Source organism: Tenebrio molitor, chromosome 1 (assembly GCF_963966145.1).
Source record: "Tenebrio molitor chromosome 1, icTenMoli1.1, whole genome shotgun sequence".
Taxonomy (NCBI): Eukaryota; Metazoa; Arthropoda; class Insecta; order Coleoptera; family Tenebrionidae; genus Tenebrio; species Tenebrio molitor.
In genome coordinates this window covers 23,363,687-23,387,434 of record NC_091046.1, presented here as the reverse complement: position 1 = coordinate 23,387,434, position 23,748 = coordinate 23,363,687, and the positions used below count along the sequence as shown (strand labels likewise).

Here is a 23,748-nt window from a genome sequence, read left to right as displayed (position 1 = left end):
ATCGACACCCAGCCGCAATTTACAAGAAGTTCTGCTTCCGTGGGGACTCAACTTCTGTAACCTCTCTGGTTGATGCACTGCTTACTTTTGTGTAAAAAATGACAGTGACAGCAACAAAAATTGACAGTTCACTGAAAGCGGCAAAAATTTCATAACATGGGCATGGCCTGCTTCGACTACAATCGTTTAGAATAAAGAATTTACCTCTATAATTATCGCATATAATACAGTGTGGAATAAAATGATTTACATCTAGTTACCTTTGGAATTTTTGCACATGTAAATTTTCCTGTACCGCTCTACTTTTTTTTTAAGTGCCGAACCTGCCGAACTATTAGTTCTGTCAATAAATGTCATCAATCGAATTGACACAATTGTTACAATTTACTAAATTGAAATAACAAACGTTGATGGCCACTTTCAACACTAGCTGTGACTTGCTTTTGTTAGCTCCTTTTTAATTTCAATCTCTACTTTGCATTCATATCATCCCTTCGCAATAAATCACATTTGGAATTTTGGAATATTTTGAGGTTAAGCTTTCTTTTTTTTTTGTAGAGCGGCATTTCGTATTTTTACAAGGGTAATGCAAAGGTAACTAGATATAAATCATTTTATTCCACACTGTATAATTATAGAGGTAAACTCTTTGATAAAAAAAAACCTCAGTAACATTCAAACGTAAAAATTTAATGAAAACGGTCGAATTTCGACCGCTGGACGACCTCTAGTCTCTATAAATTGTTGCTATATTTTAAATACAAATGAGCAAGTTCAACGACAAAATTTCGATTCGGAACGTTTTTAGTGTGATTTTTGAGATTCGTTTCACTCGCGTTTTAAAATGGCCCACGCGTGCCAAAAAAGGCCCAATTTACACGCAAACTCGTCAAATAAACTACTATTTTAATCGCCAAATCTCAAAAATCACACTAAAAACGTTCCGAATCGAAATTTTGTCGTTGAACTTGCTTATTTGTATTTAAAATATTTAAATTTAAATTTAAATTTCGCCCTGGGTCGGACGTCCCTGAGCCGAAACGGACTCCCTTAGGCTATATTCTGCCTAATAACGTGTAACAATAAAATATATTTTTTTAGGCAGAATATAGCCTAAGGGAGTCCGTTTCGGCTGAGGGACGCGAGGGTCGCGGGTTCGATTCCGACCCAGGGCGAAAAAAAAGGCTATATTCTATCTCGTGATTCGGAAGTCACGTTAAGCCATTGGTCCCGGTCTATTGAGTTGGTCATCACGCCCCTCATAGATTTGTAAAACCAGTCCTAGACTGTGTAACAACATTTTATTCAGAATATAGCTTAAGGGAGTCCGTTTCGGCTCAGGCACGCGACGGTCGCGGGTTCGATTCCGACCCAGGGCGAAATTAAAAAAAAAGGCTATATTCTATCTCGTGATTCGGAAGTTACGTTAAGCCATTAGTTCCGGTTTATTCAGTTGGTCATCATGCCCTCCATAGATTTGTAAACCAGTCCTAGACTGTGAAACCATTTTTTTTTAATTTTATAATAAAAATATATAATTGATATTTTTGTCGGAAACATTTTTTCCATATTTTTTTCATGTACATTTAAACATCCTCGATAAGGTAGTAAGTAGTTTGTACGCCAATTTTGGGACACCTGTATACAGGTGTCCCAGAACTCGCTCCTCAGAGAAAACTGACCAATGCCGACGATAATCCAGGTTCCAAGAATGCAAACAAAGAAAAATTAATGGCTTGCATAACATAGTTGTAAGGCATATAAAATCCACCAATTCCAGAAAGAGAACTCCATGTGTTAATGTGAATAGAATCGGTTGCTAAGCGTGTATTATCACACTGTCAGAATGACATTTTTGCCAAAGTGTCAACATCAACATGTTAGGTTAAGGCAGATTACATTTAAGATGTCACACTCGCCATCCATCACATGAATCCATTTTTATTTTTTTAAATAAAACAACAAATGGCGGTTCTGAAAACAACAGGAGAAAAGGTATAACACAAGCCAAAAGGGATTATGAAACGAAAAATACATACAATCAGAGGAAGTCATCAAAGTGGCCATCATTCATTTGCAAGCATAACCGTGCCAGACGCAAAAGACTGGTTTAGAATTCGTAACCATTTCAGGAGTACCTAATTGTGGCAAAAGTTTCCTGAACGCAGCCCCTGAATTGGTGTCTTGTAGCAATAGAGCAATAGAAGAGCACAGGCCAGTGTCGTGGACCATCACAACTTATCAATCGATGATCTCGAATTTGTCGACTGAAGTGTGGTAGTGCGCCGTCGTGTTGAAACTAACCGGTAGCACAAAAAAGAAGTGGAATGTCTTCAAGCAGATTGGCAAGTTCTGCGTTCAAAAATTCCCCATTCAAAAATTCTGGGTGAATGTCTCGCGCTTACCGTGCAGGAAATTCAAAAGATCCTACCTAAAGAGGGAAGTTAGCTGACATGTAAACTAATTTCTATTGAAGACATACCACACGATTCCCTAATAGACCAGCCCACAAATTTATATAAAATCATTGCTGAAATGCTCTTGAATATAGAGCATGTGGAATTATCAACATTTCCACATAATCCGCTGCAGAATACATGATGAAAGAGCACGGTTGACCACGACGGCGGTACTAAAGCGATTTGAAGTGATTTGAATGAAATTTTGACACTGACGTTTCTCAAAAGTTTCATAGCCGGTCAGTTTATTGAAAATGTAATAATAATAGGCAGAATATAGCCTAAAGGAGTCCGTTTCGGCTCAGGGACGCGAGGGTCGCGGGTTCGATTCCGACCCAGGGCGAAAAAAAAAATTAAAAAAAGGCTATATTCTGTCTCGTGATTCGGAAGTCACGTTAAGCCATTGGTCCCGGTCTATTGAGTTGGTCATCATGCCCTTCATCGATTTGTAAACTAGTCCTAGACTGTGTAACAACATATAATATATTTGCGTGTTATAAATCATACAATTTTACACACTGTCTACAAATACCGAAAAAAAGCAACAATAAAATAAAGAGATATAAGTAAAATTTAAACAAAAAAATCTATAAGGACTTTGTGAATGAATAAAACTCTTCGAAAGAATAGAATGCATTTTCAGTTAGCAATTGCTTTAAATGTAGTTTGAAGGGTTTAAAGTGCAGGTTTTTAAGATGCAAAGGAAGAGCATTCTAAAATTTGACGCAATAATAGCGAGTGCTATTTTGTGTTTTGTGCAGTCTGGAATGAATGCTTAATAATAAGTTGTGGTGCCTGGTTAAGTGCGAATGGTTTAACGAGCAGTAGTTGTTTTTATTCTTGTACATATAGAGTACGCATTGTAGAATATATATACAGGGAACCGTTAATATCTTAAATGTTTTAAATATGTCTCTACAGTCATCTCTGTAACCAAGTCCACCCAGAACACGAATATATGTTATCCTCTGCTGGTTAAAAACTTTACGTAAGTGTGTAGAATGACCCCATACGAGAATAGCATAAGTTATATTACTGTGAACTAGGGCATGGTAGGCAGTAACAAGTGTTTTATCGTTTACTTCACTACGAAGTTGCCTTAATACAAACAGCTTTTTGGAAATCGTCTTCACCAAATGGTCTGCATGAGCTTCCCATGTCATTTTAGTGTCCAAATGGATTCCAAGAAGTTTAATGGTTTTACTATTTTCACCAATTTCCCGAAGCGAAAATATTATTGATTGTGTCTTATCTTTATTAACAACCAGTTTGTTTGCAGTAAACCATGTGAAAATTTGTACCTGTGTGTGCTCGATTTCTATGTTAAGAGACATGAGACTACGACTGGAAATACATGTGGTTGTGTCGTCGGCAAATAGCGTAAATTTGTTCTTCGGTAGTGCCAATGGCAGGTTATTAATGTAGATGAGAAAAAGCAGTGGGCCTAAGACAGAACCTTGGGGAACGCCGCAATTAATGGATAAGTTATCCGACACCATTCCGTTAACTGCAACAAACTGTTGTCGGTTTTGGAGGTAGGATTGTTACAGATCAGTGCTGCTTTGATTGAAGCCATAGTATCCGAGCTTCGTTAGTAATATGTGATGAGTTACGCAGTCAAAAGCTTTAGATAAATCGAAACAGGTTGCATTGACATGTTCTTTGTTTTCGAGTGCTGAGAATACAAATTCGCTTAGGTCATTTACAGCTAGAGTTGTTGACAAATTGTTTCTGAACCCATATTGGCTTTTGGAAAACAGATTGTTATTGTCGAAAAATTTAGTGATTTGTTTCTTTAGTAAGTATTCAAAGACTTTTGAAAAAGTCGGTACAATGGAAATGGGTCTATAATTATTCATGTTGTCTTTATCCCCCTTTTTGAATAGGGGTATAACTTTGGAGATTTTCAACACGTTGGGAAAAACATTTTCCGCGATACATTTGTTAAAATTTTTTGTTAAAGGGATATAGATGACATTTACTCGGGTTTTAATTATCTTTGAGTTAATATGATAAACATCTTTTGCGTTAGAGCTACTGAGAGCTAATATTGCATCGCGTGCGTCATTATAAGAGATTTCTTTGAAATTAAAATTATCCTGAGGTCTTGCGATATTACTTAGATAGTTTTGAAAGTTGGTTTCAGGTTGTTGCACGGGAATTGTTTTAATAAGTTTTTCGGCAATACCTGTGAAATATAAATTGAAATCTGAAGCACAAATGTTATCACTGTTATCAGGATTTGGGTTAAATTTTTTTTTATTTTTGTTTATAATTTCCCACATTGCTTTTGGCTTGTTCGCTGCTTTGTGTATGAACTGCTCGTTAAATGTTTTTTTGGCTTTAGTTAATTTATTCTTTCCTATACAAATTTCTGAAATTTTGGTATGTTGTATTGTCAACGGTTTTGTTATTACGTAATGTATTTAGGAGCTGGAGAGTATCTCTCATTTTCCTCAGTTTCTCATTGAACCAATTATTTTTTTAAATATTTGTGCCATGTTTGGGCTGTATTTTAATTAAGGGAAAGCATACATTTACATTGTGGGCAATCGTGCCCAGGAATGTTTCAAATAGATGTTCAGAATCTAGTTCGCAATTGTTGTCAATGAATGACCAATCTGTATTTTCTATAATATTGTAAAGTGTGAATAAACCATGCTCAGTAATTGGGCGATGGAAAATTTCTTTTTCTATTGTAGCGTTCTGCGTTGTTGGTTGGAAGAAACTCATGCAAACAGCTGAATGGTCAGATAGTGCAGGGTTGAAAACTTCGATAGAGAATTTGTCTTCTCTAATATTCGTGAAGATGTTATCTAAACAGGAAAGTTGTCTGGTAGGTAAGAAAACAGCTTGTTGAAGAATAAAATATGCAACCTAGCAAAAATTACGGGAAATAGACCAGGATGGCTTAGAATGCTTTGATTGGTCGAATTAAACTGTTCTTTTCTTGAATACCGTTCAAGATAGAAACATTTTTCATTGGGATTATTTATTTGTCCTTTTATGAAGATTTCTCCTCTTTTCTCTGGGGAGCGAGTTCTGGGACACCTCTATACAGGGTTATTCTAAACGATTGTAGTCGAAGCAGGCCATGCCCATGTTATGAAATTTTTGCCGCTTTCAGTGAACTGTCAATTTTTGTTGCTGTCACTGTCATTTTTTAGGTGAAAAGTGCGGTAATGAGGATTTTATTTATTTTTTTTTAATTAACGATTGAATCCAAAAATATTGAGTTGTTTTGCAACCAAATCTAAAAATATTGAGTTGTTTTGCACCCAATTTAACTCCTGTGTGTGTACGGTGTGTACTTTTGATGTTTTGTTATGTGGAGCGGCAACCATAAATTTCACATTCAGTTTTTAGGCCTACTGATTGCATTTAGAATAACTCTGTACTTATTATATTGTGGGGTTTAATATGATCGCTGTTTATTTAACAAGTCACAAAAAGTAAGCAGTGCATCAACCAGAGAGGTTACAGAAGTCCCCACGGAAGCAGAACTTCTTGTAAATTGCGGTTGGGTGTCGATCTTGTATAGGCGTCGATTGGCGCCGTTTTGACGACGATTGGCGTCCCCTCTATGATGTGGCGTCGGCGGGGGGCTGTGACGGAGCGTAGTGCCGCAAGGTACTGCTAGCGTCACCACGAGGGTAAAGTGGGTCTGTCGATATTTTGAAACGACTTTTTAAACACTAGTTAACATTTTGGGTCGTTTATGATGGTCTCATTACTAGGGGATTATTTACCTACCCTGTAACAAAAACTCTGGATGGTTCAAGACTTGTACCTGCGGATTATTGAGGATCGGTTACTCACCACTTTTACAACAATCTTTGTTAGCTGGCAATAAACCACTGAAGGGGAATCAAAAGGTCGTTTTAAAATATCGATAGACGCACTTTAGTAACGGACAGTGGCGGCTTGTACCCTCTTCGTGTGGGTAGGCGGCAGTTCACAGCATTCCAAATGGGGAAAAATGCCTTTTTCAATTCATACCCTTAGGTACACTGGCGGCCACCCAAAAGTGCACGATTTTTTTTTCACATTAATAATAACGTTGTAATAGCCAGTAGGCCAAATATGGAAATAAAAAAAATCTGGACTCCCCCCACAAAGATACATTGGTCTGAAGGTGCACTCTTTTTTCAAATACAGGCTGAAAAGTTTAGTGTTTATTGTTATTTATGGTGTAGATGATTGTGGAAAATAATAACGTAAAACAATTTTTTGAAGAATAGCTTTACTTTGGAGTAAAAAAATAAATTTTTGTAATTTTTCTTAAAAATGGAGCGGCAACGTAGCTAGAATAGTATTTTGTCACTGTGGATATGAAAGGTGCTATGTATTGAACAAAATAAAGTGCTTATATCTTCTTCAGGAAGAACGATTTTTTGTAAAAGTATTTTTCGAGCTCCACTAGGTCCTTCCCTACCACGCTCCGAATCTTGACTTTTTTAAACAAAGCATACATTTGTCATAAAAAAATGCATTCAGCACAAACCCCACTGGAGATGTCCCGTTTTAAATTTAGGGAAAAATTGAGAAGTCTGCACCAGCTATCGTGTAGGTACTTTTGGGTGGCCGTGAATGTACATGTTACGGGAATAGTGCGTAGGGGGGCAAATGGGCACATTTACCGGCAAACGTTCATAATGACCGGTTTCGATGGTAAATGTGCATAGCAATCTTTTTCAGTCGTCCTTTTCGTACATTCACCTTTTAAACATGGATTGTGTGCACATTTATCAGAGGCGGGTGGTGAATGTGGATATAAATTTACTACGACTGAAGCCAACGCAGAGCCCATAGACAAATGAACACACTAAACGAATGACCGGTAAATGTGATTTCCCGCTGGTGGCAATGTGAGGTTAGGTCTAGGTTGAAACGACAACAATGCAATTGGTGGGTGTTTTAGTTTTAATAACAATGAGGGACAAATTTAACGTGCAGCTGAGTGCAATAATAAGTGCCAAGAAACAAAATTATGGTTATTATAACTGTGGTACCCTGGGGGATTAATAATTCCAATACTGCCCGGTATAGATATACTCAGACTCTTTTACAGCACTTCTACTTCAAATATATCACATAACATAACCGCTCGGCGTCCGCCATTACACTGTCGAATCCTCCCCACTCTCCTCGTGCACCGGTCGCCACACTTCGTCCGTCATTTTCAATTTCAGTGGCTTGACCTGATTCTGTTTCTCGATCTTCTCATATTTATGTTCTACTCCCTGTGCCGGGTCTTCTGCGGAATCTTCTCGGGTTTTCGATGGTGCTGCTATTCCTTCCACCCCCTCTGTTGATTCTGTAGATGGTGTCGATGACCGGAACTCCGTGGGTTGAGTTTGACTGTCGACGGCGGTCGCCACAATAACACTAAGGAAAAGCAACAAAACTAAAAAATTAGAATCAAGGGCAAGCAACTTTGAAAGTCAAAGTTAACTAGTTATCTTTAATACAAACAGAAAATTAGATTTTCATGGATTGCTTAGATGCACATTTATATGAAATTGATTGTATTAACATCTTGGTAACACTAAATAGTGGAATAAACATTTCCCAGAAGTACTAGGGCACTATACACATTTACAGGTCAAAATGCACATAAGAGATAATTTACGCACATTGGTCGGTTCTGCTGGATACATAATGCGAAAAGTGTAACTGAATACGTAAACCTCGTGGCTTATGTACGTAATTTGACTTCAGTACTACTAACTAATGTTTTTGGACTTTCGCCTAAGTGCTTATTTACAATGGACATAAGCTTGACATAAGGCATAAGAAATTCATGATACATGCAGTGGATATACTATTAATTTTTACGTAACTTATGAGAAATGACCTCAGTGAACATTATTGTTGTATACAAAAAGGCATGAAGAATCATATTTGAGATATATGGACACATTAATTATTTTATCTACGGCTGCTTGGATAAGTCGTTATTACCAGACTCATTTACAGTCACTTGACTTGCGTAATGTATAATTTGTTTCAAAATCAAAAATCCACCAACACTGCATTCTACCTCGAAAATACAACCGACAACGTCGCCAACTTTTGTTTTTAGTGTGTTTGAAAGTGTCAGAAAAACGTGGGGTTATGAAATAAAACTGTTGACAGTCGTTTTGATCGTAGTTCATCGTGTTTTTTAAATTCTTCGAAGCACTTAATGAATGCTGGCTTTAATTTAGCGGTTAAAAGATTTCTTGTTTTTCGAGGCATTTTTATAATTTGATATTTGTGACACACTGAAGGTCAAATTTTGGCGGAAGGTTGGGCCAACCCAGAAAAATTAAACTTATTCTAGGAATTTCTTTTCTTCTGCCAACATAATTCAACAGGTGGTGGATTTTTGATTTTGAAACAGATTATAGTTCATTACCGCACTGGTTTCATTACGTAACGCATTTTTATTTAGAAGCAAACAGACAAAATTTATTGAAATACAACAATACAAAAGAAAAGCTAGGTACTTATTGTAAATACATAACACAGTCCTTGCATTTTGTTCGTCCAGTAGCCGGCATCGACTTCGTTTCGGTCTTCAATCTCTGGGCTTGGCACAAAAAGACTCATTTCCACTTTTAATGATATTATTTACTACTCTCTTTTGGGTTACTCGCACAAGAGACCACTTTGTAATACACGTCATACTGGAAAAACGACGCAAACTGTAGTGACACCTCCAGAGACACCCGTCTCTTGCACTCCAGGTCGTCCTCGAAACAGGATCACACACGTTTCCATTCCAGGTTCTGGTACTTTTCTCACTTGACGTCGGGGTAACCCCAATGTACATTTTTCGAAGTCATTTCACTTCCGAGAGCCGCGATAAGACGTAAACGACCCGGTTCTCAATTATGAAAAATTTAAAACAACGCGTTGTTTACAAACAGAATTAGCTGGTTGTCCTGGTATTGAGCAAATTGTTTCAATCTTGTTGCTTTGATTTTGAATTAAAACGATTGAAACTGACAATAATCGAATGCAGGTTTTCACGGCCGTTGTCAATAGGGTTATTGTTTTCCGGGTTGTGCCGCGGTCGTCTGGATTGCTGGGTAGCTGACGTTTCAATAGCCATGCTGCTATCTTCTTCGGAGCTTGTAAATAAACTGTTTATTTACAAGCTCCGAAGAAGATAGCAGCATGGCTATTGAAAGTTAGCGTCTTGGAACCTGGAATTCTGTAATTCTTGCGTCGTTTTACTTCGAAATGTACAAGTTCCACTACGAAATTTCGATTCGCACTTAGTTTTTAGTGATCCTACAGAGTTGCGAGCGAAAAAAACGTATTTAGAGGAAAGTTAGCGTCTTGGAACCTGGAATTCTGTAATTTTTGCGTCGTTTTACTTCGAAATGTACAAGTTCCACGACGAAATTCCGATTCGCACTTAGTTTTTCGTGATCCTACACACTTGCGAGCGAAAAAACGTATTTAGAGGAAAGTTAGCTTCTTGGAACCTGGAATTCTGTAATTCTTGCGTCGTTTTACTTCGAAATGTACATGTTCCACGTTGAAATTCCGATTCGCACTTAGTTTTTCGTGATCCTACACAGTTGCGAGCGAAAAAACGAATTTAGAGGAAAGTTAGCGTCTTGGAACTTGGAATTCTGTAATTCCTGCGTCGTTTTACTTCGAAATGTACATGTTCCACGACGAAATTCCGATTCGGACTTAGTTTTTCGTGATCCTACACAGTTGCGAGCGAAAAAACATATTTAGAGGAAAGTTAGCGTCTTGGAACCTGGAATTCTGTAATTCTTGCGTCGTTTTACTTCGAAATGTACAAGTTCCACGACGAAATTCCGATTCGCACTTAGTTTTTCGTGATCCTACACACTTGCGAGCGAAAAAACGTATTTAGAGGAAAGTTAGCGGCTTGGAACCTGGAATTCTGTAATTCTTGCGACGTTTTACTTCGAAATGTACAAGTTCTACGACGCAATTCCGATTCGCACTTAGTTTTTCGTGATCCTACACACTTGCGTGCGAAAAAACGTATTTAGAGGAAAGTTAGCGTCTTGGAACCTGGAATTCTGTAATTCTTGCGTCGTTTTACTTCGAAATGTACAAGTTCCACGACGAAATTCCGATGTGTACTTAGTTTTTCGTGATCCTACACACTTGCGAGCGAAAAAACGTATTTAGAGGAAAGTTAGCGTTTTGGAACCTGGCATTCTGTAATTCTTGCGTCGTTTTACTTCGAAACGTACAAGTTCCCCGACGAAATTCCGATTCGCACTTAGTTTTTCGTGATCCTACACAGTTGCGAGCGAAAAAACCTATTTAGAGGAAAGTTAGCGGCTTGGAACCTGGAATTCTGTAATTCTTGCGTCGTTTTACTTCGAAATGTTCAAGTTCCACGACGCAATTCCGATTCGCACTTAGTTTTCCGTGATCCTACAGAGTTGCGAGCGAAAAAACCTATTTAGAGGAAAGTTAGCGGCTTGGAACCTGGAATTCTGTAATTCTTGCGTCGTTTTACTTCGAAATGTTCAAGTTCCACGACGCAATTCCGATTCGCACTTAGTTTTCCGTGATCCTAGAGAGTTGCGAACGAAAAAACCTATTTAGAGGAAAGTTAGCGTCTTGGAACCTGTAGTTCTGTAATTTTTGCGCCGTTTTACTTCGAAATGTACATGTTCCACGTTGAAATTCCGATTCGCACTTAGTTTTCCGTGATCCTACAGAGTTACGAGCGAAAAAACCTATTTAGAGGAAAGTTAGCGGCTTGGAACCTGGAATTCTGTAATTCTTGCGTCGTTTTACTTCGAAATGTACAAGTTCCACGACGCAATTCCGATTCGCACTTAGTTTTCCGTGATCCTACAGAGTTGCGAGCGAAAAAACGTATTTAGAGGAAAGTTAGCGTCTTGGAACCTGGAATTCTGTAATTCTTGCGTCGTTTTACTTCGAAATGTACAAGTTCCACGACGAAATTCCGATGTGTACTTAGTTTTTCGTGATCCTACACACTTGCGAGCGAAAAAACGTCTGTAGAGGAAAGTTAGCGTCTTGGAACCTGTAGTTCTGTAATTCTTGCGCCGTTTTACTTCGAAATGTACATGTTCCACGTTGAAATTCTGATTCGCACTTAGTTTTTCGTGATCCTACACAGTTGCGAGCGAAAAAACAAATTTAGAGGAAAGTTAGCGTCTTGGAACTTGGAATTCTGTAATTCTTGCGTCGTTTTACTTCGAAATGTACATGTTCCAAGACGAAATTCCGATTCGCACTTAGTTTTTCGTGATCCTACACACTTGCGAGCGAAAAAACGTATTTAGAGGAAAGTTAGCGTCTTGGAACCTGGAATTCTGTAATTCTTGCGTCGTTTTACTTCGAAATGTACAAGTTAAACGACGAAATTCCGATTCGCACTTAGTTTTTCGTGATCCTAAACACTTGCGAGCGAAAAAACGTCTGTAGAGGAAAGTTAGCGTCTTGGAACCTGTAGTTCTGTAATTCTTGCGCCGTTTTACTTCGAAATGTACATGTTCCACGTTGAAATTCCGATTCGCACTTAGTTTTTCGTGATCCTACACAGTTGCGAGCGAAAAAACGAATTTAGAGGAAAGTTAGCGTCTTGGAACTTGGAATTCTGTAATTCTTGCGTCGTTTTACTTCGAAATGTACATGTTCCAAGACGAAATTCCGATTCGCACTTAGTTTTTCGTGATCCTACACACTTGCGAGCGAAAAAACGTATTTAGAGGAAAGTTAGCGTTTTGGAACCTGGCATTCTGTAATTCTTGCGTCGTTTTACTTCGAAACGTACAAGTTCCACGACGAAATTCCGATTCGCACTTAGTTTTTCGTGATCCTACACACTTGCGAGCGAAGAAACCTATTTAGAGGAAAGTTAGCGTCTTGGAACCTGGAATTCTGTAATTCTTGCGTCGTTTTACTTCGAAATGTACAAGTTACACGACAAAATTCCGATTCGCACATAGTTTTTCGTGATCCTACACACTTGCGAGCGAAAAAACGTATTTAGAGGAAAGTTAGCGTCTTGGAACCTGGAATTCTGTTATTCTTGCGTCGTTTTACTTCGAAATGTACAAGTTCCACGACGAAATTCCGATTCGCACTTAGTTTTTCGTGATCCTACACACTTGCGAGCGAAAAAACGTATTTAGGGGAAAGTTAGGGTCTTGGAACCTGGAATTCTGTAATTCTTGCGTCGTTTTAAACGTCAGCTACCCAGCAATCCAGACGACCGCGGCACAACCCGGAAAACAATAACCCGATTTAACAGTTATGAAAATATATTTTTGTAAATGTCAAATTTGACGTTTTTGCCAAAAATTTATTTTTTCTATAATTGATTCAAAAAATTGAAATTCACGCATAGTTATCTGTGCCTGAAGTGGGTCATTTTCTGACGTGTATTTTTTTTGCATTGTTAGTAAGATCGAAACCATAGAAACCATACAAAACAGTGTGTGAAATGCAATTTCACGCATACGACTATTTCTGTTTTTCATTTCACGCACTGTTTTTTATTAGTTACCTAGCAACATGGTCACTGCATTGAAACTTCAGAGTTCCTTCAAAAATTTGAATTTTTAATTTCAATTTTTTGAATCAATTATAGAAAAAATATTGTTTATATTTCGTGCGCGAAGATGTTTTTGTGCATTCAAAGGCTTATACTGCCTCGACCTTCGTCTCGGCGTAAAAGACCTTTTCATGCACAAAAAACACTCTCTTCGCGCACTTAATATAAAAATAAATATTTTAAATTAATAATTCGCAGCCGTAGATAAAATGTTGTACATAACACGTGGGCTAAAGCATCTTACAGGAAACTCGTGTGTTACAGATGAACTCGGGCTAACGCCCTCGTCATCTGCAATCTTCACACTCGAGTCCTGTAATATTGCTTTTATCCCACTAATTATGTAAATAACTATTCCAATTGCCCAAATTTACAAATTATTCTTAGGTATCTCTTATGTATTTCTTATGTCTTATGTCCATTGTGAATAAGCACTAAGCGGATTAGGGGGTCCAGAATTGGAGGGGGCGCCTCCACAACCCCCGCACCGAAGGGAGATTCTTCCCATCTCCGGTCTTTCAGCGGGATAAGGAAGAACACGGTAATTTCGTTTCGTTTTCATTTCTTTACCACGGGTTGTTCGTCCCGATGATAACGTGACCTCGTCAAGAAACGAGCCGTTATCGGGGCAGATAACTTTTTGTGTTCTCCTTATCTTGCTTCGTCTCTGGTGTTTTTGTTTTTGTAACAGGACGACGAAGGCGAGGGTCGGAGCCGGAAAAAGTTCTCCCGGAGTAGTCCGGTTGGGTCCTCCGCAGATCGCAGCCGCGGTGACGGTGAGAGCCGGCGGGCAGGGTGTAGGATCCAGCTTGACACGTGGTGTGGTGGTCATCCTCCTTTTTTGGACAGGGCTTTGGCGACGGTCGAAGACAAGGACGAGATGTGACCATTGGAGAGACGCGTGTGTCAGGACCAACCGTGTGATATAAGGTATGGTTTAAGGTTTAGTCTTAAGTTAGGTTAAGTTTTAGGTTTCAGTTGTAGATAGCTCTCGATGATAGAAATGTAAAACCGATGGTTAATAAATGAAATATATTAACATAACAGTATGTACAGTGTACGTTACTATAACCTCATTTTTTACTCTTGTCATTTTGATTTATTTACATTAGAAAATAACGGGTGACTATTAAAATTTTCACTTAGGGTTGGCTATGAATCATTCTTTGTTTTCCGTTGCACCTTAAACACTGACAAGTTTGACATTTCAATAAATGTTTTTTCTCTTAATTTGGTTATGTTTCAATTGTACTGACTGACATTTGTCGTTCGTTCTTGCGTGTGTCTAAAGTAACAGAAAAAATAAAAACTCGTTCAAAGCCAACTCCAAGTGAAAATTTTAATAGTCACCCGTTATTGATTTGCGGCAAAATTCAAAAACTGACTACGTGACCGACAGAGAAAAGTTTAATTTTTGAATGTCAGTCATGATGACAGTAAAAGGTGGTTTACAGAGACTTTGTTGAAGTGACAAAAAAATGCTGCCCGAAATTTCGATTCCGCGACTCTATGAGCAAACGTGCATTTAATGGCTCGGATGCCCATCTTCGGTACTCGTGATTAAATGCACTAGTTTGCTCACTTGTATTAAAAATAGCTATTATTATTTTCTTTATTAATGATTAATTTATTAACTAGTTAGTACCGAAAGGCATTGCTATTAGGTCAGTATCATTTGAAATTGAAGAAATTATTAATCAACAGGGAATGAAATAAGATAAACAGGATTTTTCTTAAGTAATTTTTTGTTCGTGTTTGACTATTGTTGAAAATCTTCAAATGATACTGACCTAATAGTAATGCTTTGGGGTACTAACCAGTTAGTAAATTAATCATTAATAAAGAAAATATATATTTTTTTTATTTTCAACAATTTTTTTCTCAAGTTTTTTTAAATGTAAGGGGTTAAAATTTTTATAGTGTCATGTTGACAGTTAAAAGACCTGTCAAAATGATGACGAATAAATATAGATTGCTATTTAAAAAAATTGATGATGACGTCATTATTTTGACAGGGAACACCTATATAAAAAAATGTAATGTCAATAAACGTGAAATTGAAATTAAAAATCGACCTGTGTTTGTTCTTTTTTCAAAACTCAACAGTTTATGATTTATCGAATTGTTGCGTTACTTTTGCCACTCACTGTATAGATTTTTAATGTGTACATTTTTCTTTTATGTAAGTACACTTATCGATTATAAATATTATAATTAATTCTTTGCCTTTTTGGAATCTATTGTGGACTCATTTCCGTCAGCATAATATATACAATCATTAATTGACATCATTATAGGATTGTCGAAGGAATATCGAAATGTTGAGGCGACTAGAGACAAAATGGCGTCATCCCAGTTTACAAATTTGGGTTTGAATTCTATTGATGAGATGTGTTTTTCAAGACATCTGTTTTTTTTGAGACTAATGCCGCGAATTTAATTAATATTCGGAACGTTTCAAGAGTGATTTTTTAATTTGGAGGTTAAATAATTAGAGACCATCTAGCGCCTCAGAATTACTGTTTCGGTGTTTATTTTTCTATTTTAATGAAAAATTACCAATTTAGACGATTGTATTTCGATTCTGATCATTTTGGGAGTGATTTTTGCGAGTGAAAAACGTGTAATTTACATTTTCTCGAGCTAGGAAACATTGTGTACTCAATGGAAGAGTTTGAATGAAATAGTTATTTGCATATCAAGGCCCAAAAAGTGCATCTTTTTCGTCCGAGTCTGGGTTTTTTAGTCGAGGCGGAGCCGAGACTTAACAACAGGCGAGGACAAAAGGTACTTTTTGTTCGAGCTGCACACAATGTTTTTCGTGTTTGTTCAGGCAAAAATTTTGAAAATAGTTTATTTAACGAGTTCGTGTTTAAATTGGGCCCGCGAGTGCCAAAAAATGTCGAATTTATACACGAGCGAGTTGAATACAACGTTTTTTGTTCGACGAGCTCCTTAAAGGCTCCAAAACGCTTAAAATGTTTAAAAATTAGCTTGACGTTTCGTTTTGACAAGTTGTGTTATTTATCAAAATCCGTTCACACAGGAGAAAATTCTCAAATTCTGACAGTGTCGAACAAAAAATAGTTATTTGTATATCAAGGCTGCGAAATCGTACTTTGACGAACTGAGAGAAAAATTGTCGCCGAGGCCGCTTGCGGCCAAGGCAACAATCTCGAGATCGTCAACGGATTTCGTAGCCAAGGTGTACACAACATTTTGTGTGCAACCGAAAATTTGTAATTATAAAATGAACAAGTAAAATTTGCTTCACTGTCAATAAAAATAAAGTCGGCTCACATGTCGCCATCTCGCTGTGGAAACGACATAAATAAAACAATTCATTTTGAGAAAAATTGCAAAAATGTCGGAAGAAAATTACGATGTTTCAGTTCCGTGTACCAAAAGCCGAATTCCACTAGAGTTTCTGTAGGACTATACACTGCTTACTTTTTGTGACTTATATCGTGCGATCGAAAATTTAAAAAAATCGAGAGGTCCGTGATTAATTCGCTTCAGTTCAGTTGGCAACACGTAAAAATGTAATTCATCAGATGTCATTACAATAGAGAACTGTCATTATTAATTATTGACTATTAAAATTTGCTATTACAATAATTATGTTCACTTTAGAGCAAACATTTTTCATTGTGCAGTGTTACTTCAGAAACGGCGAATCGAATCTATTCGACACCTCGAGTTTTTGAGGAATTTCAACAAAAGTTTCCAGACTTTCAAGGCACTTACCAACAACTTCCCTTGATTATTTTGTTTTTCCATACCTGAAAAACAACGTGTTCAAAAACAGGCCTGGCACAATTCTCGAATTAATGCAAGTAATTACTGATAACTGCAATTTAATCGATGTCCCAACTTTGCGAAGGTCATTTGAAAACGTGAAGCATTATGTTTGGAAGCTGAAGGAAGACATTTCGAACATTTACTGTAGTTCTTGTAAGAATACTATTGGAGCTCCTCCTGTATGATCCTTTACCACAATTATTATTATTATTATTAGTCAGCGATCGGGCAGAGGCAGAAGCCTGTTATGCCCGCGCTATCAGTATAGGCAGCGCTTAGCATTATGGTCCATCTGGTCGTCTAGACTTTAAGAGAGTGTCATATTTTGCTTTAAAAGAATCAGCGGTTTTACAGTTGACAATCTCTGGTGGAAGAGAATTCCATGGGTCTAAAATCCTATTTGTAAGGAAGTACTGTCTTGCAGTTGTCACAAATTTGTCCTTCAATAGTTTTAAAGAGTGTCCACGTGTGCGACCCCCTTCGTGCAGAGTGAACAGATGCCTAATAGGGAATTGTTCAGAAGACAAGGCGCGAAAAACTACCAGGAGGTCACCTCTCACACGCCTAGCTGACAGACTCGGAATGCCCATCAAAGAAAGCCTGACTGTATACTGGGGTCTGCTTCTGCCAAACGGCACTCTAGTTGCTCTCCGCTGAACCGACTCAAGCAATTGAATATCCCGCTGTAAAACAGGAGTTCAAACACAGTTCGAAAATTCCAAGACTGGCCTGACATATGTCTTGTACAGATTCGCAAATATTGCTGGACTACTTTTGCAGAAGACTTTGTTTAGAAGAAACAGCATGGGGTTGGCCTACTTATTTTTAGAATGTGATTGGACCAAGACAAATCAAAGGAGACTGTAACACCCAAATCACGATAGTTGTCAAAACTGGCCAGTTCCTTGCCGTTGATGTGATATGTATGTTTGGGGTTAGTGTTACCTATGTGCAGTACGCCACATTTATCAAAGTTCAAGGGGAGTAACCAGTCACGGGACCAGTCATGAATGGCCAAGAGATCCTTCTCCACTGCCATACTTTGATTACTTATGTTGTATATTTTGATATCGTCAGCATATATTGCAAAAGGCGATTTCAATATGTATCCAAGGTCGGCAGTACTTATAGGCTATAAAAAGCAGGGGTCCCAGCACTGAACCCTACGGCACCCCACTGTGTACCCTGACAGGGCGACTATATGACTCACCCACCCTTATACAAAAAGTACGTTCGCTTAAGAAAGCGTTGATCCACGCCAAGAGATTTCCTGTTATTCCCAGATGCTGTAATTGGGAGATTAGCCGTCGCTTAGGAACCCGATCAAAAGCCTTTGAGAAATCCAAATACAGGACATCCACCCACCGAGTTGCCATTATCAACCTCCCTAGTGTCCAATCTGCCAGACAGCCGAGAAGGTTAGACTGGATAGATTTACCTGGTAGAAAGCCATGTTGCTGCAATGGAATTAAACCACAGTCAAGAAGAAATCTAACCACCTGGTCGTAGATTATCGATTCTATCGTCTTGACCACTAGGAAGGTTAGACTAACGGGTCGATAATTTGCAGCGTCGAATTTGTCACCTTTTTTAAATATGGGACGCACTATTGCCGATCTCCAATCCGGAGGTAGAACTCCTGACCTAAACGACTGCTTCATTAAAACAGACAAGGGGACACTGAGCTCGGCTGCACAGTTTGAGAGAACCTTGGCTGTGATAAGGTCAGGCCCTGGAGACTTAGACACCTTCAATTTCTTGATTTTCTCGCACACTACTCTTTCAAGAAAATCGATATCCGAGAGAAAAGTGGAATTGGGTGGGCCAGGGACGGCGGGGATCCGATCCCGTGATTCTTTCGTGAAAACTTTAGAAAAAACATCGGCAAAAATGTCGGTGACAACATCGCTGTTGTCTGTCACGGAGCCAGTAATATCTCTGACCTGTGGAGTTCCCACTGGACCCGACAGTTGAGTGCGAATGTGCTTGTGAAAGTGCTTGGTATCTCTGGAATTAGCAGTACTCGCCTCATATCCAGTTCTAGCCTCCTTAATAGTGGTGGAAAGTTTATTAGAAAAAGCTCTATGGGTCTTATAATCAGCCTCAGCCCCTGAACGCCTGAACGTACGCCACAACGATCGTTTTTTCCTAATCAACTTTAGAATCTTGGAGTCGATCCAGGGCTTCTTTGATGATCTTTTAAAAGTTACTCTGGTAGTGTGCTGCGCAATCGTGTCTTGCAAAGTGGTTTTGAAAACGTTCCAGTTATGGATCATAGAAGTATTAGAAAGTAATGATTTCCAGTCAACAACTGATAGATCCTGATTTACCGCAGCCCATTCTACCACTGTTCTCTCAAATGAAACAGTCTTCAATCTCGGACAAGAATAGATCTGAAGCTCGATTCCCAGGGTCACGTGATCATTGGACTCAGGTATTTTAAATTTGTGAGTGAATTATCATCTGCTCTGAGGAAATGATTAAATCCAGAGTGGATGGTGTCTGCTTGACTAATAAAGATAATCTTCGTCCTGGAAACAATATTTGTCCCTTGATTTCATTGTTAATTTTATATTTACCAAAATTCGATCGTGTTGCAGTCATTTACGGCGTAACTTTTTGTCATTTTGACTTCAGAAAGAGACAATAGAAAAGAGCCCCCAAAAATATAACTTCTCTGTAAACAATCGGGGTGCACGTGGTCCTCACCAGAGAACACAGAACGGTAAAGTCCTCGTCTAGAAATAGTCAATTTTGACTTAAATTGTAAATCATTTTACAATAGGACAGCCAACCGTCTTATAACTACCATAATACCCTCTAACTTTATTGCCCCTTTGTTGTGCAGTGCCGACTCAAGGAAGAGCAAACATCAGGTAAAATAACAGCCCCTATTTATTTATGGAATTATTTATGGTAGTTATAAGACGATTTTCTCTCCTATTGTAAAATGATTTACAATTTAAGTCAAAATTGACTATTTCTAGACGAGGACTTTACTGTGCTCACCGCGAGGCCTCTGTGAAAATACAGGCCGCGACCAAAGCTTGTGTCACGTGATCTGACGTCACAAGTTTCGGCTGACCGTACACGCCATGCGTCGAGCGGGAACTCGGAACAGTCTATTTGTTCGTTGATCGCGACGTGGTAGTTCCGTTTTCGCAAGTATTCTTTTTAAAAAGTGTAAAAAATAGTTCAGAAAAGTTGAAGTGATAAATTAAAGGTGGTAGTCTTTTTATATTTACCAAATTTAGGTTGAAGACGATTCTTAAATGAGTGAAAAACGCTAATTGATTGTCAAGTGATTGATTGATGCTGTTAGAGTCAGCTAATATGGATGGCCGTTGGCTGTGTTTGAAGTACATCGTAAAAGTTGTGTTTTTCAATAAATGGAAAAAGTGAAAGCTATATATTATTAGTTAGGTATAAAATAAACTTTTGGTTGGTGCCCTTTAGGATATAATAATAAACATCATTTTATCAAAAGCGCTAAAAATTTGACTAAATATATACCTGGGTGAGTCTTTTTCCTTTCATTAAATAAGCCTGAAATTAATTGTTCAAGCAATTACGATTGTACTAATATGTATGTGACCGTCTTTTCTTTTCCAAAAGATGAAGAAATAAAAAAAAGATGGATTAAATGCATTCATAGGGAGTCATTTAATCCAACAAAACATTCAGCAGTCTGTGTCAAACATTTCGCAGTCATCGGTTCTAAGAGTCGATAAAATGACCAGAAACGATGGATTCCTATTAGAGGTGGCAAGAAAAAAAACAACAATAATTAACTTTTAAGCCTTCTTAAATTAAAGTCCACGAAATTTGGAACATTTTCTTTAAACGACTTTTCAGTGGATGACAGAGATGAAAATGATAATGGTCTTTTTCGGTTATCTGAAAACATCTCTTTCTTTTCAGATATATTAAAAAAAATCAAGATTTCAGCGTTCTCAAAATCACTAATTTAACTTTTAAGACTGATATCTGTTAATTGAATCTCTCACGAATTGCTAACTGAAATTTTTGGTCACAGCGATTATATTGAATCACACATGCTTATTTTTACGGCCGTCGTCTAGGCACGCGAAGTGCTCATTTCGCGTACAGTTGTACACAAAAGTAATTTTTTGCACAAATTTCTTGCTTGCTTTAATCAAAGTTGTGTTTTTGCGAAACATGCGCAGTTAAAAGGAAACAAACAAAATTATTGTGAAAAATATGAATCTGTCAGATGAAGTTTTGCTCGAAGATTCTCCTAAAATATGCATTAGCAGCAGCACAAGAAGTGACTTCAAATTTACTATCTACATCTAAATATTATGTATGCAATTTTCTTTAGAAAAGATAATAATTGCATAAATTTTAAAATACTGGGTACCCCAAAATTCGCGGAACAACTTAGCAGTACGTTATTAAGTAGTCATTAAAATATCAGGTAAAAATGTTTAAAAAAAGCAATCTTATTTTATGTAGAAGATATGGACCTATTTGTTACATTCAATGTGGCAACATTTAAAAACATTATATGTATCCCAATAGTCAGCAAATATATGCCGTTCACGATTATTTTAAACACGCAGGAGGCCGCGATATTTTTTTGTTAGATTGGCGTCAGGTCCTGTCATATGACGTTTCGTTTTTAAATATTCGCATTGTTGTCAATTCCGTCATTAATTTAGTTAATAAGAATTTACCCAGAACTGTCCTACAAATATGTATGTTTCATTTCAATTACAATTTTACGATTATTCTTCCTAATGCGTTCAATTATTTAAAAAATGTAACAACTTGGGAGCAGTGTTCGGTTGAATTATAACCTAAAATAGATTTATTAAGACAAATCACAATATTGCCAACTAAAATGTCAGATTTTCATAGATAGTCCGAATTTGAAATAATCGTGAATGGTTTATAGCAAATATTTCAATTTTGTTGTATCCTTGGAAATGAGAGGGAAAAATTAAAGCCATGTTGCCGTACGTTATTTGAGGTAAAACGAATATAAAATTACTACATATTTGGAAATGCTGGAAGTAATGAAGAAAATAATTGCAAACCTGATCATAATCGTTCAAAATTATTATGCCACTGGCTAGTAAAAGATAAATAGTCATTTTTTTATATTTAAAATAAATGAGAACAAAGCTGCACCTTTTGAGCCCTCATATCTTCAAATTTCAAATTTTAGAAGTAGTGATTTTTTTAAATTATTTTTCCCGGCACCTCCGCCATTTTCTCTATGAGCCAAGGAAGTGTGGAGACGTCCTAGAAAGAAAAGACAAAAAGGAAAAGAACAGAGAAAGGCAGAACAGGAAGACAAGACGAGGAGGAAGAGGAAGTATTTGGGGTAAGCAAAAAAACAGCAAGATCACCTGAAGTAGAGAAGAAAACAGGGAGCGAAATGGAAACTTGCAATTTTGTGCCGTTACCATGACAATACAAGTTGCAAGTCAACTTGAAATCGGCCTCTAAAGGAGCGTTCTCACGGATCGATTTTAGTTGTTTAAGTAAAGTTGATCAATAAAAGTTGAACATGAGTTGAACTCTCGTTCACACGTTTCGATACAAACTGGTAGCCAGTTTCAATTTCAATATGGCGTCGAATGCAGTTGTTCCTCTAGGTGTAGAGGTACTAACCGTTGCTTTAAGGGAAGAACTGAGAAAACATTTACTGGATGTGAACAAGAAGCGCAAGAAACGCCGTTTTTGAGCGAGTCCATGGATTCTGAGAAGAAATCAATTAGGAGTATCCGAAACTTTGCTGAAAAAATTAGCATTAGAGGATACGGAAGGTTATAGAAACCATTTGAGAATACCTGAAGAAAAATTCTGTGCTAAAATTAAAATTGTCACTTTTTAGTGAACATCAAATAGCAGGTAGTTAAGTTGAAATCGGTCTAGAAACTGGGTTCCCACGTTTCAAGCACGTTTCAACCTTTCAGCGAATCGAGTATGACTCAGTTCTTGAACGATAAAGTTTGACTCGGTCAAACTTTTGTTGATCCACTAAAGACTTGATCAACTGAGTTGAAACACAGGTTCTCATGATAATTTTCATTCAACTTTTATTGATCAACTTTCCTTGAACAACTAAAATCGATCCGTGAGAACGCGCCTTAAGAGGCCGATTACAAGTTGAGTTGCAACTTGTATTGTCATGGTAACGGCACAAAATGGCAAGTTTGAGAAAGATGACGCATATTAGTAATTAACGTGTAGGAATACTAGGGAGTAATTTCTTGTTGAGATGACTGTAAGGGAACAATTTAAGAATAAAGAAAAGAAATGGGAGAAAGAGAAAAACAGCATATGTGGAAAATAAGAAGAAGATATAACATAAAGTTGACTCAAGTTGCCATTTTGCATTTGCAACAGCACTTTTATGGCATTAGTCATTTGAAATCACTTTAAAACTGTACTTATATGGAAAATATTCAATCCAAACTATGATTTTGTGGCATTTTTGTGCCTTTATTTGGTTTAAAAATATTGAAAAAATGCTGTTGTAAATGACAAGTGGTTTTTTGCAACTTGAGTCAACTATAGCACGCTGCAGATCAAAGAGGACATAGAAAAGTTTGTAAAAGAAAACATAAAGGAAGCTAAAGTCAAAGATTGCTACAACATAAGCAAGAATCAAGTACTAGTGGAAATGGGAAAGTGGAGTGAGAAAGAAAAAGTAATGAAACAAACAGGAAAACAATAAGAAAAAAGGGAAGCGAAAGAAGTAAAAGTGGAATACATATAGTAAAATCACAATAAAGGGGGTACAGTGAAGATGTAATGAAGAAAGGAGGAGATTGGAGACTTTATAGTAGGAGGAAAACTAGAGGATGGAGAAAACGGAAATGGAAAAACGACAAAGAAAAAGGTAGATGGACAAAGAAAATGGGAACCGGAAAAGAAGCG

At 37.5% G+C, this 23,748-nt stretch overlaps 2 long non-coding RNA genes across 2 annotated transcripts in view; both read right to left on the bottom strand.

The window, feature by feature from the left end:
• The window catches only part of LOC138123422 (uncharacterized), a 273,107-nt gene that overhangs the window by 120,569 nt on the left and 128,790 nt on the right, over nt 1-23,748 (bottom strand). The gene's annotated exons all lie outside the window — the stretch shown is intronic.
• Nucleotides 861-2,708, bottom strand: LOC138137717 (uncharacterized). Its single transcript, XR_011161855.1, has 3 exons — nt 2,483-2,708; nt 2,040-2,431; nt 861-1,974 (listed from the first exon to the last, which is right to left on the bottom strand). It is a non-coding gene; the product is annotated as an uncharacterized lncRNA (long non-coding RNA).